A 16,580-nucleotide genomic window follows, 5' to 3' on the forward strand; every position below is an offset into this window, starting at 1 on the left:
TCTCTGTTTCCTGCTCATTGTCTTTGGTTGGTCGTGTTCTTCTGCTGTTGTACAGTCAGTCTCCTGGTTGCGCCTCTCTCTTCTCAGAGAACCAGAATAAACAGAGTGGTCAGGAGGAGTAGAACAATGAGGGTGGGTTACATTACGGTGAGCCAGCCAAGCAGGCAGGTAGTGTGTGAGGAAATGGTCTGACTAGCCACCGCTGCTGTGTGGAGGTTGGATTTAGCAAACGTGTCTGAAAGCAATCAAACAATGTCTGGCCCAATCTACGCCTTCATCACGATAAGAGGCAGCGGTAAGGCTGGCTGGCTGGGGAAGCGAACGGCGAGTGGGCCGCTCTCTAATCAGAAGCCGGACCGGCGTAATTGCCTGCTACAATCTATCTCTGCCACCGCCGGCCACCAGCCTTACACACGTATTAGACAGGGGCCCGGTTCATTTCAATACGCCGTGCCGAGCGCCGTCAAGTGAAATTGGCAGGGTAAATAGGAACTGCTGTTTATTTCCCACTACCACACACACACATACTGTACACACACAGCCACATACACACACATCCACAACCTTGGTTGTCGTATTCAGGCTAAACAGGGGAGTAAGAAAAGAGAGTGCCATTAGCTCAGGCAGAATCCACCCCGACCGACAGAAATTACTGTCAGCGGGGCAGCCCCGCACTGCGAGCCGCAAAACAATGGCGGGGGAGTCCAAATTAAAGCACAATAAATCACAACGTGTTTAACTGTGCGGAGCATTTGGGAGCCTTGCCTCATTCTGGAGGAGTGGGGTGAGGGTGGTGAAGGAGCATGTGTGTGGGGGGGAGGGGCGCGGTGTGAAGGTGCTGGGGTTGGGGTATGGGGGGGACTAATGACAGTAACCCACCCCACACACAGCAGTATGGGAACGGGTTGAGGAAAAGCTCATAATGGGAGAAAAGGCTTATTCTGCGTCCACCTCAAACCAGCTTCAACCACAAACACTTCCACAACTACACTGGGAACAGTTGAACATTGATTGTGACACTCCAGGTTTCTCTTAACTGTGATTTTCATGCAAGAATTAGGGCTTTCTTTCTGAAACATTACATTTGAATTTCAATTCGATAAAATGCTTGGCCACAACAGTGGCCTCAACTAAGTGCTGAACTGGGAGATGATACACAAACCTGTACAAAAAAACCTGATCGGTGTAAACTGATGAACAATAACAGGAATGTAGAGGGGCACTTTAACATAATGGTAGCAGTCAATGAAAACCTGTCCCATACCAGACAACACAATCAATATACTAGATGATCCACAAATGACAACACACACAAATTACTACAGCAACAAAGAATGTTGGACAAAAGGTGGTCGAACTGGTTCATCGTACAAAAATATTATTCAAAGGTCTTTCAGGAGTGTATAGGTGGTGCCTTAGTATCTGTCATTTTAAATCAAATGGCTTTGTCCAGTTCTCTTTTTATATGAAATACACTATATATACAAAAGTATGTGGACACCCCTTCAAATTAGTGGATTTGGCTATTTCAGCCACACCATTGCAGACAGGTGTATAAAATTGAGCACACAGCCATGCAATCTCCACAGACAAACATTGTCAGTAGAATAGCCTTACTGAAGAGCTCAGTGACTTTCAACGTGGCACCGTCATAGGATGCCACCTTTCCAACAAGTCAGTTTATCAAATTTCCGCCCTGCTAGAGCTGCCCCAGTCATCTGTAAGTGCTGTTATTRTGAAGTGGAAACGTCTAGGGGCAACAACGGCTCAGCCGCAAGGTGGTAGGCCACACAAGCTCACAGAACGGGCCCGGCGAGTTCTGAAGCACGTAGCACATAAAAATCGTCTGTCCTCCATTGCAGCACACACCRTGTGTTCCAAACTGCCTCTGGAAGCAACGTCAGCACAATCAAATGTGTTGAAATTATGAAATGTGTTTCCATGGCCAAGCAGCCACACACAAGCCTAAGATCACCATGCGAGGATAACGCTACCTGCCCCAATACATAGTGCCGACTATGAAGTTTGGTAGAGGAGGAGTAATGGTCTGGAGCTGTTTTTCATGGTTCGGGCTAGGCCCCTTAGTTACATTGAAGGGAAATCTTAACACTACAGCATACAATGAATGACATTCTAGACGATTCTGTGCTTCCAACTTTGTGGCAACAGTTTGAGGAAGGCCCTATCCTGTTTCAGCATGACAATGCCCCCATGCACAAATTGAGGTCCATACAGAAATGGTTTGTCAAGATCGGTGTGGAAGAACTTGACTGGGCTGCACAGAGCCCTGACCTCAACCCCATCGAACACCTTTGGGATGAATTGGAATGCCGACTGTGAGCCAGGCCTAATCACCCAACATCAGTGCCCGACCTCACTAATTCTCTTGTGGCTGAATGGAAGCAAGTCTCCGCAGCAATGTTCCAACATCTGATGGAAAGCCTTCCCAGAAGAGTAAAGGCTGTTATAGCAGCAAAGGGGGGACCAACTCCATATTAATGCCCCTGATTTTGGAATAAGGTGTTCAATGAGCAGGTGTCCACATACTTTTGGTCATGTAGTGTAAAAGGACAGAGGAGCATTTTGTATCATTTTTGTAGGGCACTAGCACTGCCTTTATGAGGGTCCTTGTGGTTTTTCAATCAGCAATAACAGCAGTATTTGGTGACTACCTATCGGAGAGATGCTCTCACAATGATATTTGATCTCCAGGTTCAAAAGGCCTGAGAATCATTCAGGCTCTCTTTTTTAGGTCGCCACGTTCTCCTGCCTGCTGAATGCACCATTTCACACACAATGGAGGCCCTTTCAAAATAGGCCTAGCCTAACAGCTATTTCTAAAATGACTTCTTATTACTTAAAATATGTTTTGAGTCGTCTTTTAAATTACAATGGGTCTGTCAATTGGCTGGACCCTGAATTATTTTTGCCAGAGAAGACAGGCAAACAATTTTGAACTCCTCTGTCTCCCTGAAAGGTGATAAACCATTTCACTTTAAGAGGGATGCACAGCATTTTGTGGGGCACTTACCTCTGGTGATGGGGCATGGGGGCTTCAAACCCACTCCTAGAAGCAGTTATGTCTATTGTCTACAACTGCTGTGTCTCTTATCTCCTTACACACAATCTAAGGCTAGATATACTACATCTGCAGTGCACAGAAATTATAAGAATTTGATTGACCAGAGTCATTTCTCTGCTTATCGAATGCCCACTCTGAACAACCCAGTATGGCCAGTAAGTGTAGGCTAATCACTCCTGAAAAATACATTCTCACACAGATCTTTCCACATTATGGTGACTTTAAACAAACTTTTGCAACAGTTAATGATGACCAAGACCACATAACAGGGCAGTTTTATTTCAAAGCTGTATGGAACTGGATCAGTGGCACCTTGTAGCTTTCATAAATGTTAACTGAACAGAAAAATGATAGAAATGTTAGTTGGGTCAGTGATATTCCCATCCCAGACATTATCAGGCTTTGGGGGATGCATTGGAGTAAAATGGTAAGAGGATGTCCTCAACAAAGAAGCCAGTCTTTGATGTCTACCAATGTCACAGTGAGGACTCTACCATGTCCAATGGCACAGTGAGGACTCTACCATGTCCAATGGCACAGTGAGGACTCTACCATGTCCAATGGCACAGTGAGGACTCTACCATGTCAATGGCACAGTGAGGACTCTACATGTCCAATGTCACATGAGACTCTACCATGTCCCAATGTCACAGTGAGGACTCTACCATGTCCAATGCACAGTGAGGACTCTACCATGTCCAATGGCACAGTGAGGACTCTACCATGTCCAATGGCACAGTGAGGACTCTACCATGTCCAATGCACAGTGAGGACTCTACCATGTCCAATGTACAGTGAGGACTCTACCATGTCCAATGTCACAGTGAGGACTCTACCATGTCCAATGTCACAGTGAGACTCTACCATGTCCAATGTCACAGTGAGGACTCTACCATGTCCAATGGCACAGTGAGGACTCTACCATGTCCAATGTCACAGTGAGGACTCTACATGTCCAATGTCACGTGAGGACTCTACCATGTCCAATGTCACGTGAGGACTCTACCATGTCCAATGTCACAGTGAGGACTCTACCATGTCCAATGTCACAGTGAGGACTCTACCATGTCCAATGTCACAGTGAGGACTCTACCATGTCCAATGTCACAGTGAGGACTCTACCATGTCCAATGTCACAGTGAGGACTCTACATGTCCAAGTCACAGTGAGACTCTACCTGTCCAATGTCCAGTGAGGACTCTACCATGTCCAATGTCACAGTGAGGACTCTACCATGTCCAATGTCACAGTGAGACTCTACCATGTCCAATGTCACAGTGAGGACTCTACCATGTCCAATGTCACAGTGAGGACTCTACCATGTCCAATGGCACAGTGAGGAATCTACATGTCCAATGTCACAGTGAGGACTCTACCATGTCCAATGGCACTCAAAGAGCAGGAGGCATAGGAGACATTACACTGTCCTTTGCCATGCATAAATCAGCTAGTAACTGCTAAATCAATGCTACTTATTGTAAAACAATGGACAGCAGAGCATGCCAAGTGGATTCCATAGCCACCGAGGTGCATCAAAGCCGGGACCGAGAGACTGAGAAACAGCTTCTACCTACAGGCCATCAGACTGTTAAACAGTCACCACTAGCCTTAGTCACARTTCTAGCCACTACCACCCGGTGCTCTACCCTGCACCTTAGAGACTGCTGTCCTATGTACATAGAGTCATTGAACACTGGTCACTTTAATAATGTTTACATACTGTTTTACCCACTTTATATGTACAGTATATACTGCATTCTAGTCATTGAACACTGGTTACTTTAATAATGTTTACATACTGTTTTACCCACTTTAAATATATATATTGTATATTTATATACATTATATGTATATACAGTACCAGTAAAAAGCTTGGACACACCTACATATTCAAGGTTTTTCTTTATTTTTACTATTTTCTACATTGTAGAATAATAGTGAAGACATCAACACAATTAAATAACACATTGAATCATGTAGTAACCAAAAATATGTGAAACACATCAAAATATATTAAAGATTTGAGATTATTCAAAGTATCCACCCTTTGCCTTGATGATGCCATTGGGGCAGCAGGTAGCCTAGAGGTTAGAGCGTTGGACTAGTAACCAAAAGGTTGCAAGATCGAATCCCCGAGCTGACATGGTAAAAAAATATGTTGTTCTGCCCCTGAACAACACAGTTAACCCACTGTTCCTATTGAAAATAAGAATTTGTTCTTAACTGACTTGCCTAGTTAAATAAAGGTAAAACAAAAAAAATGACAGCTTTGCACACTCTTTGCATTCTCTCAACCAGCTTCATGAGGTAGTCACCTGGAATGTATTTCAATGAACAGGTGTGCCTTGTAAATTTGTGGAATTTCTTTCCTTCTTAATGCGTTTGAGCCAATCAGCTGTGTTGTGACAAGGTAGGGGGGTATACAGAAGATAGCGCTATTTGGTAAAAGATCAAGTCCATATTATGGCAAGAACAGCTCAAATAAGCAAAGAGAAATGACTGTCCATCATTACCTTAAGACATGAAGGTCAGTCAATACGGAACATTTCAAGAACTTTGAAAGTTTCTTCAAGTGCAGTCGCAAAAACCATGCAGTGGTCCTCATGAGGACCACCGCAGGAAAGGAAGACCCAGAGTTACACCTGCTGCAGAGGATAAGTTCATTGGAGTTACCAGCCTCAGAAATTGTAGCCCAAATAAATGTTTCACAGAGTTCAAGTAACAGACACATCTCAACATCAACTGTTCAGGGGAGACTGCGTGAATCAGGCCTTCATGGTCGAATTGCTGCAAAGAAACCACGACTAAAGGACCCCAATAATAAGAAGTGACTTGCTTGGGCCAAGAAACAAGAGTGTGCAAAGCTGTCATCAAGGCAAAGAGAGGCTAATTTGAAGAATCTCAACTATAAAATATATTTTGATTTGTTTAATAGTTTTTTGGTTACTACATAATTCCATAAGTGTTATTTCATAGTTTTGATGTCTTTACTATTATTCTACAATGTTCAAAATAGTAAAAATAAAGAAAAACCCTTGAATGAGTAGGTGTGTCCAAACTCTTGACTGGTACTGTATATATTTATACTCTGACATTGCTCGTTCTGATATTTCTTCATTTCTGGATTATGTGTGTATTGTTTTTATATTTTTATTTTTATTATTGCTAGGTATTAATGCACTGTTTGAGTTAGAAACACAAGCACTTCCCTGCACCTGCAATAATATCTGCAAATCTGTATACCTGACCAATACAATTTGATTTGATTTGTCCGTAACCTACAAGGCTACTACTTCAGCGCAACCATCTTTTCTACTAAATGAATTGAGCACAACGCAAATGCTGCAGAGGCCTATGACACACCGGCTAGATACGGTGTGTGCAGTAAACTGGTGCTCAAAGCCCAGTGTCTACTCCAGCAGTTCTGCAGCACTGTCAGCTGGTAGATGCTGCCTTCAGCCTAGAGGTGCACAACAACAGTCAATCAAAGTGGGCCGGGTGTCGGGGTGTGTAAAAGCTGTCCTGGTTCATTAGCTCCATTACTCCTCACTGTAAACAGAGAGACACACTGTGGAGGAGAACCACAGATAACCACAGAGAACCACATACACTGTGGAGGAGAACCACAGAGAACCACATACATTGTGAAGGAGAACCACAGAGAACGGCACAAGACACTGTGGAGGAGAACCACAAGACACCTGTGGAGGAGAACCACAGATAACCACAGAGAACCACATACAGCTGTGGGGAGAACCACAGAGAACCACAATACATTGTGAAGGAGAACCACAGAGAACCACATACACTGAGGAGGAGAACCACAGAGAACCACAGACACTGTGGAGGAGAACCACGGACACACTGTGGAGGAGAACACAGAGAACCACATACCTGTGGGGAGAACCACAGAGAACCACAGACCTGTGGAGGAGAACCACAGACGCGCTGTGGAGGAGAACCACAGAGAACCAGACACTGTGGAGGAGAACCACAGACACACTGTGGAGGAGAACCACAGAGACCCACATACCCTGTGGAGGAGAACCACAGAGAACCCAGCACTGTGGAGGAGAACCACAGACGCGCTGTGGAGGAGAACCACAGAGAACCACATACACTGTGAAGGAGAACCACAGACACTGTGGAGGAGAACCACAGAGAACCACAGACACTGTGGAGGAGAACCACAGAGAACCACAGATACTGTGGAGGAGAACCACAGAGATATAGACAAAAAAAGCACATTACATCAGATAAACATTAATGATAATACAACAGTCATTTTGAAAGGTTTTTCATATGCTTAAGTTAGTCATGAATGCTGTAAATATGTGTGTGTTGGAGACACATTGTGTTTTGTCGTCACAGATAAGGTGAAATAAATAAATGCCATCCTGTGTCCAGAAACATGCTAAAGCATTCGTTTTTACACTTTTTTTGTGCTATAAGGTATTTGCTTCTAGTCATGTCAAATCATGTAGTGCTTCTGTCACACAGGGACATGGAGAGCCCAGCTCTGAAAATAAAATAATGGAGAGCCAATGCAACATTTCTCTACGTGGTCCTATAGGTTCACAGCTCCATCTAGTGACTAGCATGAGGCATCATGCTATTTCTAAATGTACGGAAAACTTCAGCTGGCTGTATCTAATACAAGACTTGCAAATAATTGAGTTCAATGAAGCACCTGAACACAAAGCACTGGCATCATGACACAATATGGACAGCTCAATCACTAGAAATAAACATTAAATACATTTTGAAAATACGAAAATATATTCCAATATTCACAACACACTGGCAAGTATAGCAAACATTTTATTAAAGAAAAATGCCTGATTTTCTAAGAAAAGTTGGTCACTCTTCAATGGACATTTTTCATTATGGTATTCTGGTTCCCTGTGTCTTGATGTCTCCCAGAGAAAGTAGTTGGAAACAACTTATCATAGAAATAGAGACATAAATGTGTCACCTGTCTATCAGCCATGTTGTAATGAACACACTGGCTATGGCAGCTTTACCTTCTACAGTCAACCTACCTATCTCAAGAGTGGAGTAGAAATACAGGAATATAGAACCTGCCTGTAACCCCCCACCCCACCCGAGTTCCACAGTCTGGGCCTGCTGCTGCTGCTGCTGCCACCACTGCACCGAGAGGGAATTTACATTTTAATAGGCAGAGCTGCTCACCGCCTCTGAATGAGGGTATATGCTCAGCTGAACAGCGGGAAATGCACCCTACTGCAGAAGTTTAGAATGAACCCCGAGACAATTCCTGAGTCACACAGACGGAAAATTATATTTTTTGCCCAGCCGTCTATCTGTGTAGCTAACATATCATATAGATAAACACACATGATATCTGTGGACCTACAATACCTCATCATATACATAAACACACATGATATCTGTGGAAATACCTCATCATATACATAAACACACATGATATCTGTGGACCTACCTCATCATATACATAAACACACATGATATGTGTGGACCTACCTCATCATGTATATATAAATAAACACACATGATATCTGTGGAGCTACCTCATCATATATAGTACCAGTCAAAGGTTTGGAACCACCTACTCATTCAAGGGTTTTTCTTTATTTGTACTATTTTCTACATTGTAGAATAATAGTGAAGACATCAAAACTATGAAATAACATATAAGGAATCATGTAGTAACCAAAAAAGTGTTAAACAAATCAAAATATATTTTAKAYTTGAGATTCTTCAAGGTAKCCACCCTTTGCYTTGATGACAGCTTTACACACTCTTCRYATTCTCTCAACCAGCTTCATGAGGTTGGAATGCATTTCAATTAACAGGTGTATCTGGTTAAAAGTTCATTTGTGGAATTTCTTTCCTGCTTCATGCGTTTGAGCCAATTAGTTGGGTTGTGACAAGGTAGGGGTGGTATACAGAAGATAGCCCTATTTGGTAAAAGACCAAGTCCATATTATGGCAAGAACAGCTCAAATAAGCGAAGAGAAATGACTGTCCATCATTACTTAAAGACATGCAGGTCAGTCGATGCATGCACTTCGACCGATCGCTGCCCACACCGGCCCGCCCATCTAGCATCACTACTCTGGACGGTTCTGACTTAGAATATGTGGAGAACTACAAATACCTAGGTGTCTGGTTAGACTGTAAACTCTCCTTCCAGACTCACATTAAGGATCTCCAATCCAAAATGAAATCTAGAATCAGCTTCCTATTTCGCAACAAAGCATCCTTCACTCATGCTGCCAAACATACCCTCGTAAACTGACCATCCTACCAATCCTTGACTTCGGCGATGTCATTTACAAAATAGCCTCCAACACTCTATTCAGCAATGTAGTCTATCACAGTGCCATCCGTTTTGTCACCAAAGCCCTATATACTATCCACCACTGCGACCTGTATGCTCTCGGTGGCTGGCCCTCACTTCATTTCGTCTCCAAACCCACTGGCTCCAGATCATCTATAAGTCTTTGCTAGGTAAAGCCCCGCCTTATCTCAGCTCACTGGTYACCATAGCAGCACCCACCCGTAGCACGCGCTCCACAGGTATATTTCACTGGTCATCCCCAAAGCCAACTCTTCCTTTGGCCGCCTTTCCTTCCAGTTCTCTGCTGCCAATGACTGTAACAAATTGCAAAAATCACTGAAGCTGGAGTCTTATATCTCCCGCACTAACTTTAAGCATCAGCTGTCAGAGTAGCTTAGCGATCATTGCACCTGTACACAGCCCATCTGTAAATAAATCACCCAACTACCTCATCCCCATATTGTTTTTTTCTTCTTCTCCTTTGCACCCCAGTTTCTCTACTTGCACATGTATCTTCTGCACATCTATCACTCCAGTGTTTAATTGCTAAATTGTAATTATTTCGCCACTATGGCTTATTTATTGCCTTACCTCCCTAATCTTACTACATTTGCACAAACTGTATATAGATTTTTCTATTGTGTTATTGACTGTACGTTTGTTTATCCCATGTGTAACTCTTTGTTGTTTGTGTAGCACTGCTTTGCTTTATCTTGGCCAGGTTGTAAATGAGAACTTGTTCTCAACTGGCCTACATGGTTAAATAAAGGTGAAAATAAAAATAATAATAAAAATACGGAACATTTCAAGAACTTTGAAAGTTCCTTTAAGTGCAGTCGCAAAAACCATCAAGCTCTATGATGAAACTGAATCTCATGAAGACCGCCACAAGAAAGGAAGACCCAGAGTTACCTCTGCTGCAGAAGATAAGTTCATTAGATTTACCAGCCTCAGAAATTTCAGCCCAAATAAATGCTTTACAGAGTTCAAGTAACAGACACATCTCAACATCAACTGTTCAGAGGAGACTGTGTGAATCAGGCCTTCATAGTTGAATTGCTGCCAAGAAACCACTACTAAAGGACACCAATAAGAAGAAGAGACTTGCTTGTGCCAAGAAACACGAGCAATGGACATTAGACCAGTGGAAATTAGACCGGTAGAAATCTGTTCCAAATATAAGATTTGTGTGAGACGCAGAATAGGTGAATGGATGATCTCTGCATGTGTGGTTCCCACCGTGAAGCATGGAGGAGGAGGTGTGATTGTGTTGGTGTGCTTTGCTGGTGACACTGTCTGTGATTTTTTTTTAATTCAAGGCACACTTAACCAGCATGGCTACCACAGCATTCTGCAGTAATACGCCATCCCATCTGGTTTGCGCTTAGTGGGACTATCATTTGTTTTCCAACAGGACAATGACCCAACACACCTCCAGGCTGTGGAAGGGCTATTTGTTCATAAACAAACATCCAGAGAGAAACTGAATGTTGGGTACTGCAGTGCTACCTTAGATTTGGGAGATAGGTGTAGACTAGATTTCTTAGCATTGTTTTGACCCAGCCTGGTGGGGGACTGGGACTGTGGCTGGGGCGGGCAATGAAGTCAGTGGTAGATGACTGCAGCAGCATAGAAGCCTTAACTCTTGGCTCTCAGCCTGCCCATGCTAAGGGGACCGTAGCGGTTCCAACAACGCTGTCATTAGCCACCAAACAAAGGAAAGGATGTGGGTCCATAGGATATGGAAGAGAGAAGAGGAGGCTCATCTTAACTTCTGACTGTCAGACAGGGGCTTGGGGGCACAGGGGGAGGTCAACACAGTGCTAGCTCTGGAGGGATGGATGGAAACTAGAGCACTGTGGAGATGATTAGCATGTTGTACCACTGGTCACTGGGGGCCATAGAGAGACAGTACCTCACTATGAAAGAAAAAGTCATGATTTTATTTTGTTAAAAGGGGACGAGACTTTCCTGTGTTTTCTATACACTGAGTATAACAAACATTAACACCACCTTCCTAATATTGAGTTGCCCCTTTGCCCTCAGAACAGACTCAATTCGTCAGGGCATGGACTCTACAAGATGTTGAAAGCGTTCCACAGGGATGCTGACCCATGTTAACGCCAACGCTTCCCATAGTTGTCAAGTTGAGTAAATGTTCCCTTTGGGTGGTAGACCATTCTTGATACACACGGGAAACTGTTGAGCGTAAAAAACCTAGCAGCTTTGCAGTTCTTGACACAAACCGGTGCGTCTGACACGTACTACCATACCCAATTCAAAGGCACTTAAATCTTTTGTCTTGCCCATTCACCCTCTGAATGGCACACATACACAATCCATGTCTCAATTGCCTCAAGGCTTGAAAATCCCTCTTTAACTGGTCGATTCCCCTTCATCTACACTGATTAAAGTGGATTTAACAAGTGACATCATTAAGGGATCATAGCTTTCACCTGGATTCACCTGGTCCGTCTATGTCATAGAAAGAGCAGGTGTTCTTAATGTTTTGTACACTGGGAAATTGTGAAAATGATGATAATACCCTTTTAGTGTAGGAGCTGTTTGAAAAGACCGTCTGAAATTTCCGCTCGTTTTGCAAGGCTGGCGTTTTGGCCTGCGACATCACTAGGCAGTGTAAGTTAAAAGACCAATAAGAAAGAGAGTTTCAAAACTCTCTGCCAATAACAGCTAGTTTTCAGGTTACATATCCCTCCCATTAGGCTCCTCCAACTATCTCCCTCACTCAGACCAATCCCAGACAATCCTTTCAAAACGAGATAAAGAATGGCTGCATTGGACGTTAGGAGTTAAGTTGAATTGACTGTTCTGTTCAAATTCATGATCTCAACCAATAAATACAAACATAGAGTAATTAGCATTTTTTGTTTTCTGAAATTGTCATCAGATTCTGGTGGTTGTTGGATTTTCTTAGTAGCTTATCACTTTTTTTTATATATGTTGATCTTTCGAGAGATAATCTTATGAAAATAGCCAGATAAATTAAATGTGACTGTAGATTGTGGAAGCCTAGGTTGTAGATGTTGGCGGGTCCCTCCTCTACAAATAACTGGGATTCATTTATGTCCCAGCATCATGCCCTTGTTCTCTGTAATGCAGCTTTCCTTCTGTTTACATCAGACTTGTGGTTTCATATGTTTGATGTCGTTCCATTTATTCCATTCCAGGTAATACAATGAACCGTCCTCCTATATATTTTGCCACCAGCCTCCTCTGGCTAACATAGCTAGGCGCTAGGTGCTAGACTAAGCACACTAATCCTTGCAAATGACCCCCTTTCTCCATTTCCCACTCTTTTTCTCCCCTTTCCCTCTCTTTTCTATTTTCACAGCGTTGGTAGCGTATGTCTGTGTCACTGTGGAGTGTGAAACAGCACAATGTGTTATACAGCTCCAGGCATGCAATCAAGACGAGCTGGGGCCCCTCCCCGGCCTAATTAATAACTATTGAACATGCTAACAACAATCAACACTAATTAAATACGCGCTTGTTGACAAGGGTGCAAGCCTTATCAAAAGCACAAGGCGGGAGGGGAGGAGGGGATGTTGATGGGATGTTTGGGTGTGTGTGAAAGGGGGTGGGGGGAGGAGCAAAAACCGAGGGCTTCTGTTTTCAGTAATTAGTTAACGAAGTGCCCAAAGTCACACTTAATTCCGAGCCGCGACATTACTGTGTGTTTGTCTGCTTGCCGCTCTACGCTGGCAGGGGATACAGGACAATCAGCCCAGCTGGGGACCAGACGTAGAAGTCATATAAACGTCACTGTGTGTTTGTCTGCTTGCCGCTCTCCGCTGGCAGGGGATACAGGACAGTCAGCCCAGCTGGGGACCAGACGTAGAAGTCATATAAACATCACTGTGTCCCAGATGTATAGTATAATACCATGGTTGTGTTTACATGGGCAGCCCAATTCTGATATTTTTCCACTAATTGGTATTTTAACCAATCAGATCAGCTCTTTTGCCAAAAATTGGGCAAAAGATCAGAATAGGGCAGCCTTTGTAAACACAGCCTTTTTGACCAGAGCCCATAGGGTGCCATTTGGGACACAGCCTCTGTGTTTAAACATAACGTATTGTAGAGGTGTACAGTATGTTTGAGATCCATACACTAGGTTGGACAGACATCAGCGGCAACAGTCAGACGTATGCCAGTCACGTGACAGTAGAGCTATCACGTGGCGACACAGTAGTCAAACTAATCATCAATATGACCTGAAAAAACTGACTGCACATGAGTGCTTGTGAGAGTCCTGTGCTTTATATTGCTGAGTCCTTACTAGATACTTGTACAGTTTACAATACAAAACTCAATTTTTCCCATTCTGACATTCACAGAATTTAACAAAAGCTGAAGGTGATGTACAGAGTGATATTACATGTAGGAGGTTTGGTGGAGAAAGAGGTGCATGACGAGTTGAGAGGTCAATCTGGTGGGGGTTTTAAACATTGTAACTATGTGTGATTACCTGCCCTGTTTGGACCCAGGAGATGTTATGCTACAGCTCAGGGAAGTCACCGCTRATATTACTGTACAACTTGTGCTTCAACCAAGAAAATCAAAATCTCTGAGTTTACAAGCAAGACGTTTGACCCCTTCATGTTTTCAAGTCTGCACACTGCTATAGCCTACATGTTCAAATCAGATCTGATCAGATCAGCACTTCTGGCCTTTTCCTGGAGATGGGTCCAGGAGAAAGGCTGCCTGGCAGGGTCCATACTCTATACATCCAGAGTATGTCCCTCCTAACCCCCACCCTGGCCTCTGGCCTGGCCTACTGACCAAGCCCCATGCTTCAGTCCCACTCTCAAAGCAGAGGTAATTCTGAGTGACAGCTGCCACAAGGCACGGCCCACGTATCGACAGCAGACGTTTGTTCCCATGATCGGTTCCTGATAGGCAATTGAATTTGTCAGTGACCCTAAACAATTGCAGGGACGAGGATAAGCAAACTTCCCTTTCCCTGGCCTCTACTGGGCCCCCACTGGGCCCCCACTGCCCATCCTGATCAATAAGGACCCGATCAATAGCCAGTGACCAATATTGATCACTCTGTCCTGTCTGCTGCCTGTTCCCTTCCCAGCAGCCAGCAGCACAGGGTTGGCGTGAGAGGGAGGCTCTACCCTCCCCCTTCACTTGTTGAGTATAGCCCAACAGACAGACAGATGTTTAGTATTGGACATGAGCGTAGACACAAACTCTGCCATGTCCTCTCGCTATCTCTCTCACACACAAACACTTTAATTAAGACAGAAAGAATGCAGATCTAATCATTTAAAAGCACCTGATCTTTCATTTCAGGGATAAACTAKATGTTTTTTTCCAATAAGACATGAAGAGCATTGCTGTGTCTCTGGGGCAGCAGGTGAGCAGAGTGGGCATAGACTCAGTGGATCAGCTGCTGTGGTAGCCGGTCTGATACCACTCCTATATAGTTGTTTCTGTAAACAGGCCTCACAGTTAATCAGATTTACAAAACCCCACCTGAGGGGCACTTCAGACCCGCAAACAGGCATGATGGATGTCAGGCCACTCAGCTGCAGTCCCCCTCTCAACTCCCCTCCACCCTACGCCCAGCCCCCTCGCCACATATGGTCGAGGACGTTCCCCCTAACGAGATAGGCTTGAAAAATGTAAGAGACAGGCATAGCACTGTGCCGCCGGTGAATGAATCTCCATAGAAAAGCACTTGTGGATAAACTGAGGGGCAGCAGCAGCGGCGTGGCGATCCAGCCAGTGAGACCACAGCAGCTGCAGCAATTATAGCCAATTAGCTGTGAATTAAAGGGGAACTAAGAGAAGCATGGGAAGTTTAAGAGACATTCCTTATTGTGTGTTTTCCGAAGAGGGACCCTTTCTATTGATTTATTTCTACATTTGAGTGCTCCACACATCTGTTGGTAAACGTTTGCCTTGGCGGGCCTGGCTGTCTCAGTCTCTCCGAGCCAAGGAGAGTTAGTTAACCGTTGTCGGTAATTAAATGTCTGAGCACCCCCTGAGAAWCCTTGTGCTGTCGGGATGTGTTTTCAAGGCAACACTCAGCTAATGCTTAAAGTCTTGTTTGGAGGTTGTGTGGTTTTTAGACATCTTTCTGCATATCGCCATCCCACCCAACTGCGACCCTCTTTTTCACAAAAGTGAAGCGAGTAAATAACATAAATAGCAATGACCTTCTGCAAAACAAACTAACGTTACTGAGATATCCCAGATTCCTGCGCTGCTGCGGTAAACACACACAAGCGGCTGCTGCTGAGACGTTCATTTGGTGCATTGTGAACACAGCTCGATGTTAATTGCACAGATGACGGTTGGCTTTGATCTGCGCTGGCCTGCCAGGATGGAGGCTTTTCTTCAGCGAGCCAGAGAGAGGTGCAATTATGGCCTGATCAATACCGATGTTTCCTTCGGAATTTCTCTATCAATTTCCAATGAAATACGCACAAAAACAGCAGCCTTGAGGTGTCAAAAAAGGCCCGTTCACTCCCCCCACTCCAGTCGAAGTTGTTTACGTCGCGTAATTGAAATTCTTTCATTGTCTTTCAGTAGAAAGACAGTCTGTACAAACTACTTAAGTGGACCCTTTCACAAAACAACACTACTGAACAGTAAACATATAAATGGTGTTGGTGCATAAAGGACTCGGAGGAAAAGTATCTCAAGTCTGTATATTCATATTTAACCTTTTCACCAAAATAAAACAACTTCGGGGAAGAAAAGAAAACCCTTCTAGCAATGTAGGCTGTGCTTTTAGACGGACACAAACAGATATTCAACGCAGTGTGGCTTTCATCCAGGGCAAGAGGTCAACTTCTACTCTGGCCGAAGTTGGGATCATAGGGCTCTGTGCAGCCCAGTCAAGTTCTTCCACACCAATCTCGACAAACCATTTCGGTATGGACCTCGCTTTGTGCACGGGGGCATTGTCATGCTGAAACAGGAAAGGGCCTTCACCAAAGTGAAGGACAGAATCGTCTAGAATGTCATTCATTGTATGCTTCAGCATTAAGATTTCCCTTCACTGGAACTTAGGGGACTAGCCAAAACCATGATCAACAGACCACAACATGACCATTATTCCTCTTCCACCCAACTTTACAGTTGGCACTACGCATTAAGACAAGTAGTGTTCTCCTGTCATCCGCCAAACCCAAA

This window comes from Salvelinus sp. IW2-2015, linkage group LG4p, assembly GCF_002910315.2.
Source record: "Salvelinus sp. IW2-2015 linkage group LG4p, ASM291031v2, whole genome shotgun sequence".
In the NCBI taxonomy this organism is placed as follows: domain Eukaryota; kingdom Metazoa; phylum Chordata; class Actinopteri; order Salmoniformes; family Salmonidae; genus Salvelinus; species Salvelinus sp. IW2-2015.